Source organism: Chrysochloris asiatica, unplaced genomic scaffold (genome assembly GCF_000296735.1).
Source record: "Chrysochloris asiatica unplaced genomic scaffold, ChrAsi1.0 scaffold00076, whole genome shotgun sequence".
NCBI classification, from domain to species: Eukaryota; Metazoa; Chordata; class Mammalia; order Afrosoricida; family Chrysochloridae; genus Chrysochloris; species Chrysochloris asiatica.
Genome location: NW_006408594.1, coordinates 13,931,504 through 13,938,184, shown reverse-complemented (window position 1 = coordinate 13,938,184; position 6,681 = coordinate 13,931,504). Strand labels below are relative to the sequence as shown.

The 6,681-nt window shown below is 41.0% G+C and overlaps 1 pseudogene; it reads left to right on the top strand.

The window, feature by feature from the left end:
* Window positions 1-4,513: 4,513 nt before the first annotated feature.
* Window positions 4,514-6,381, top strand: LOC102842500 (annotated as a pseudogene).
* The last annotated feature ends 300 nt before the right edge of the window (window positions 6,382-6,681 follow it).

Sequence of the window (6,681 nt, the reverse complement as noted above, 5' to 3'; positions counted from 1 at the left end):
CAACACCTAACCCACGGCTCCACCAGGAACTCCCAATGAATGAACTGATACTATCTTTTAGGGAAACAGGGGCCTCCTTACCTTTTTTGTTTGTTTGTTTGTTTCATTGATGTGATCTATGGTATTTGACATTAGATAAAGACTGTATTGCAACCAAGATGATGAATTAGGAGTTTTCTGAATCGAAACATGAGGTCTTTGTCGCTGACTTTCTTGGTGGCCTTGAGTCACTCATGTCCTTTCTGAGTCAGTTTCTTCCTCACGTAAACACCACCCTAACTGATCTCTAAAATGCCTTTGAGGACACCATCTCAAGAAATCAGAATCAAATGTTCTTTCTGCTTTCATGCCTCATTTGTGGATGAACTGTGCTGTTACATATTGATGAAAGTCAGTGTAGCAATTTGTGCCTTTTAAATCTGTAGTCATTAGTCAAATTACCAGGACCCCCCACCCCACCCACTAACACACACACACACACAAATGCTACAAACATTTTTGAAGCTAAAAGCATGGTTTCAGAAGCCGCCTTTTAATACTAACATCCCATTTCTTATTAGAATATGGGATGCTTTGTTTTTGTTTTTTTGAGGAGAAAAAAGTTGCCTCAAAAACAAAAGAAAGGTGCTCCAACTTAGGCAAATATAAAGGTGAGGAATGGAAAAAGAATAAAGTTCAGGACACATGGCCAATTTTCAAAAGAGTTCCCAGACAGATATTCCATTCATTTAATGTGAAGATTCAATTCCAGAAATTTCTATTGAGGATCTACCATGAGCCAGCACCCCATCCTAGGACACGGTGATACCAGAGGTGCATTTAAAAGATTGAAAGCAAAGTAGTTACAAGATTAGCTCTATATGAAGATGGGTTAGAGTAGGAAAAAAGGACGACAGGGAAATCAAGCAGAAGACTGAGGAAGTTATTGAAGAAATCCATGAAAAAATACACAGTGGAGGTGAAAGAAATAGAGAGAGATTTAGAAAAAAGAAAAAACAAAATTGGTGACTGGTTAAAAGAGACATGTACAGTGGGTTTACATTTGTACACGTGTGTGCAAATGTCTGTGATATGTAGAATGGGGAAGGGTTGGAATGCAGACCATTAGATGCTTCTTAGAAGTTAAGTCCTAGTCGGAGGATCAGCTGTGAATTGAAGATTTTCCTTGAATCCTCCTCATAAACCTGCACAGGAGAAAAACAAGAGGCCAGACAAGAAGATGCATGTCTGATGTAAAAGGAAAACATATTTGGTCCTAATAGGTTTAGGGAGGGGAAAGGAGAGGGAAGGAAAGGGGAGGAACTGTTCTGGAACAATCCGCCCTGAGGTAAGGACTGGTTTGTGAGGCTGCCAGCATCTACAAGATGTTAATGAGGGTTATCAGCTGTCGCTGGAGCAAAGGCAGGAATATACTGGCAGCCTAGGAGCTGCAGCTCAGCCAAAAAGTGTGTGTGTGTGTGTGTGTGTGTGTGTGTGTGTGTGTGTTTCAAAAGAAACACTAGGCTTACTGTCTACAGACACCCTCAGAGAACAAATTGTCTTGGCAAGGCAACCTCCCAGTGCCAGTCAAACAAGACAGACACCTTTAATGGAGTTTTGTCACTTCTGAATGAGACTCATTTACATTTGTTGTTGTTGTTGTTGTCAGGTGCCCTTGAGTCAGTTCCAACTCTTAGGGACCCTAAGAACAACAGAATGAACCACCACTCAGTCCTGCACCCGCCTCACAATTGCTGCTATACTTGAGCCTAGCGTTGCTGCCACTGTGCCAGGCCATCTCGTTAGGGTTCGCCCTCTTTTTCGCTGGCCCTCCACTTTACCAAGCATGGTGTCCTTCTCCAGAGACTGATCCCTCCTGATAATATGTCCAAAGTATGAGAGATGAAGTCTAGCCATCTTGGCTTCTAAGGAGCCTTCTAGTTGCATTTCTTCCAAAACAGATTTGTTTGTTCTTCTGGCTGTTCATGGTACTTTTAATATTCTACTCCAACACCATAACTCAAATCACATAAAGCCATTTATTCTTCTTTCATCTCATTAAGAGAAGTTCTTTCCATAAATGAAATCACCCCACCTAAAGCAAATCCACACATAGCCAGACACATACACACATACACACGCAGCCCCAGGGGTCCTGTGCATGAGAGGACTGTCTAGTTGTAATTTTTCTTTCTTTATCATCTACTTGCCAATTCATAGTTACATGCAAGGGTCAATATTTAGGTACATTTCTCTTGAATGAATGATTCCCATAAACAGCACCCCTAGAACATGCTTCATAAATGTGTCCAGACTCAGAAAAGAAACAGTGATGGCTCAGTGACATCTCTCAAGAAGTATTTTGGCATTTAGCCCTATTTGACACCCCAGTAAAGGAGTCCAGGAATCAATAATATTCTGAGTGACCCCGGAGTATCTTCTGGGTATCTTCATTTGAATCAAACATACTCAGGTTGAATTGTAGTTTTGCCACCAACCTTGTGTCAGTGGCTTAATATCTCTGCTCCAATCTCCTCATGAGTAACCATAACAACCATGGCTAGACACTACTATTATCCCCATTTTACAGATGGGGAAAACTGAGACACAAAAAGATTAAGTGAAGCTTTCCAAATGAAACAACTCGTAAAACAAACACAGGTTGAATTTCAACCCAAACAATGTACTTCTCCCTGTTCCTAACTTGTACTACCTTACGTTGGTTCACCATGATTTTATCTTTAAATCTCAAAACAATCAAACTACTAGGAATTTAGCACTCGACGTCTCACTTGTTGTTGTTGTTTGTCGTTGAGTCCTTTCCTACTGATAGCAACCCTGGATAGGGTTTTAAAGGAACAGCTGGTGGGTTTGAACTGCTGACCTTGAGGTTCGCAGTCCAGTGTTGATCCTACAGTGCCACACCAGGAGTACAAGTCTGAGCTAATGGGATGACAGCCCTGGTAGGGATGTTATAGGGAATAAATGAGACATGTGGGTGACTGTATATGACTGTTGTGTTACATAGCTGTAACACCTACAGTCACTGCAATAACAACACGGATCACGGCATTAGCATCACAACACCCAGTGTACCTGTAACTATTTGTTTTAATGTTTGTGACTCTCCTGAACTTCCTGTAAGGGCAGCAACTGATTCTTACTTATTTTCTCCAGTATATGCAGTATTTGAGGAGCTCTGGTAGCGTAGTGGTTACGAATCGGGCTGCGAACCTAAAGGTCAGCGGTTCGAAACTACCAGCTGCTCCGCGGGAGAAAGATGAGGCTTTCTACTCCCATAAGGATTTACACCCTCGGAAACCCTGTATAGGGTCTCTATGGGTCGGAACCGACTCGACGGCACTTAACAACAACAACATACAGTATTTGAAGTCCTGGTGTGGTGCTGTGGGATAATGCACTAGACCACAGGTCAACTTGAACCACAAGATCAGAGGTTCAAACTCACCAGCCACGCCTCGGAAACCCTATAGAGGGTCACTGTGAGTCAGAGCCAACTTGAGAGCACTTACAACAACAATGTAGTATTTGTGGAGTCGCTATGGGGCGGAACTGACTTAATGGCAGGCACTTAAAAACAACAACAGTATGGTGCTTTGGAGCCCTGGTACAGCGTTGTGGATTAATGCACCAGACTGCAAAGCCGTTTGAACTGCAAGGTTGATAGTTCAAGCTCACCAGCTGCCCCTCGGAAACCCTATACAGGGTCGCTATGGGTTGGAACCAACTCGATGGCACTTAAAAACAACAACAGTATGGTGCTTTAGAATAAGCACTGGACTGCTAACTGCAAAGTTGGCAGTTCTAACCTAACATCCACTCCTTGAAAACCCTGCACAGAGTCACTGTGTGTCAGAAATGACTCCAAGGTACTTAACAGCAACAACATATCGTATTTGTAGGAGGCTCGGTGGTGTAAAAGTTAAGTGTTTGACTACAAACCAAAAAGTTGGTGGTTCTAATCCACCCAGCCACTCTATGGAAGAAAAACCTAGGGATCTGCTCCTATAAAGATTGTAGACTGCGGAACCCTATGGAGAAGTCTATTCTGTCATATGGGGTTATTATGAGTCAAAATTACTAAACAGCACTTAACAACAAGTACAGCATTTGGTGTGATGCTGTCAGTAAGCACTGGACTACTAACTTGCAAGGTCAATGGTTCAAACTCAGCAGCCGCTACTTAGAAATGCTATCCAGGGTTGCTATTAGTTGGAACCAACTGAGCAGCACTTAACAATGACAACACCTCAGCATTTGGCAACCTCACACCAAAATGGGACATACGTTCAATGTTATACATGAATGAAGGAAAAAATTACTTTGATGTTGCCTCTCTCTTGAATACTGTAAGAATTAAATGAGATAAAGTATATAAGACAGCTAGCACAATGCTTGGCTTGAAGATTCTACTGAATCAATGTTTGGTTTTATATATATATATATATTTTTTTTTTTTTTTCCTCCCTTTGCAACTAGAACACGCTATCTTAGACCAACATTCTGAAACCACATGGCCCAGAGAGTAACCAGCAAGATGCGGACCTCTCTGAGGAACACAAATACCACCAGCAGGCCCATTAGCAAGAGGAAACAGGCACGTGAGTTGTAGAAAAATGTGAGCTTGGATCCATCTTGAAGAGCAGCACCTGCCGCCAGGCATCACAAAGAACTGTTCCACAAGTCTGTTTGGAACTCCAGAGCCGGAAAGGAAGGCACTCAATGTACTGATTGATTAAAGTTACTAATGAGGTCCATGCACAATACAAACACCGGCAGCTCTTGCTTACTGGAATAACAGGGAAAAGTTTGGCAAAGATAAGCAAAACTGCCTCCAATCCACTCATGAGCCAATATACTGCATCTATAAAAGGGATGATTCAACTGAGCACATTTGGAAACAGACACTGCCACATATGTTCAGAAACTCTAAGAAGCAATAGTTGATGGGAATGTCCAAGCAGAAGTAGAAAGCACAGGTGGGTAGAAAAGTCTCTCTCTTCTTGCTTGATGCTCAGAAAAGAGCAAAAGTTGAGGCCAGTAGACCATGGGCAAAACATGGGCTTGGGCATCAAGACAGACTGGCCTTCCAGTCGTGAGTCTTCAATGACTTGTAACCTGAGGCAAGGCAACTAACATTTCTGTTTCCTCATCGGTAAAAAAAAAAGAGAACATTCTCTCAGTAGAGGCAGAGGAAAGTTTCAGTAAAGCAATGTCCACCACCACCTAAAGATAGCTGTCCTGTTTATATGACCCACAGCACCTAGAACCAGGGCTTTCATATCTTTCCTCTTAAGTGGCTTGCATGGTTGTATGAGTGTATTGTACTGTGAGTCACTAACTATTAATATAATTTATCCAGGGCTTGGAATAGCATAAGTGGCAAATAAGGACTCAGAGACGGAAGAGACCTGGATCATCCTTTAATAAGGTAAAAACTAAGAAAACAAAAATAAAAACCACAAAACAGTTGCCAAGTCTGTTCTGCTATATATGTTAAGAGTAGAATTGCTCCATAGGGTTTCAAAGCTATGAACTTTTCAGAAGCAAACCACAGATCTATTGTCCAAGGTGCCCCTGGATGGGTTTGAACCACTAATCTTTCAGCTAGTAGTTGAAAGTTTAACAGTTTATGACACCCAAGAACTCCTCAAATAAAAATCAACCCCACCATACAGAGCATTGGCTGGGTTAGGAACCTGAAGGAAAAGAACTGGCATGAACCTGAGAAACTGGGAGAGGGCAAGTCTCAGAAAGAGTCTGTGGGAGCTGCCGAGCACTCCATGGAGCCATGACTGAGGACAAAGGCACACAGAAACATCTGCTAATTGATGGGAATGGCACTGAAGATGATGGAAGAATTAACCTGTTAGTGAAGAGTTTCATTAAATGGTGCAACTCTGGATCCCAGGAAGATACAGTCAGTACCAATAGATGTTGAGCATGTTGTCACAATGTGAGTCCTCAATGGGCAAAACCTTGCTGGTGTATAATATGAATCTCAGAGAAACTGAAAACTATGAACACATTTACAAAGGCATAGAATGTAGCATCGCTGGAGCACATGAAAAAATTGCTAAGTGCAAAAGCAAATTCTTCAAGCAAGATGAATATGAAAAACTCACCAAGAATACGATGCCTTAGCAAAACTAATTCAGCATCATCCAGACAGGCATGAGACATTAAAAAGAACTAGAGGCTTTAGGAAAAGCATTAGAGCATCTTTCAGATATTAAGAAAATGTCAAAGATAAGCTAGAATTGAGATGGAAATAGTTTCATGTTCTTCTTAGTAGCATCCATGAACTTTGGAAATGATGAAAATCTCTCAGAGGTAGAAGAAGCTCAAGAAGAAAGCATGGAAACAGATTCTAAGCCATAGACAAGCTAATTACCAAGAATACTGAACTAGCTATATGATCTTAGTGTTTAGAAATTCTTGTGCTCTTGATATATTTAAAATGTCTACCATAAAATACTTTGGTTTTATAATTAGTGCTCATTTTATTTGTATTTCTTCACACAAAAGAAAATGACTTCAGTATACATATAAGGTTTTATTAAAATTTCTTTTTATTCTTAACCTTAAAAACTTGGAAGCAACAGTCAAGAAAAAAAGAAAGAAAGAAAAGAAAAGAAAGAAAGAAAGAAAGAAAGAAAGAAAGAAAGAAAGAAAGAAAGA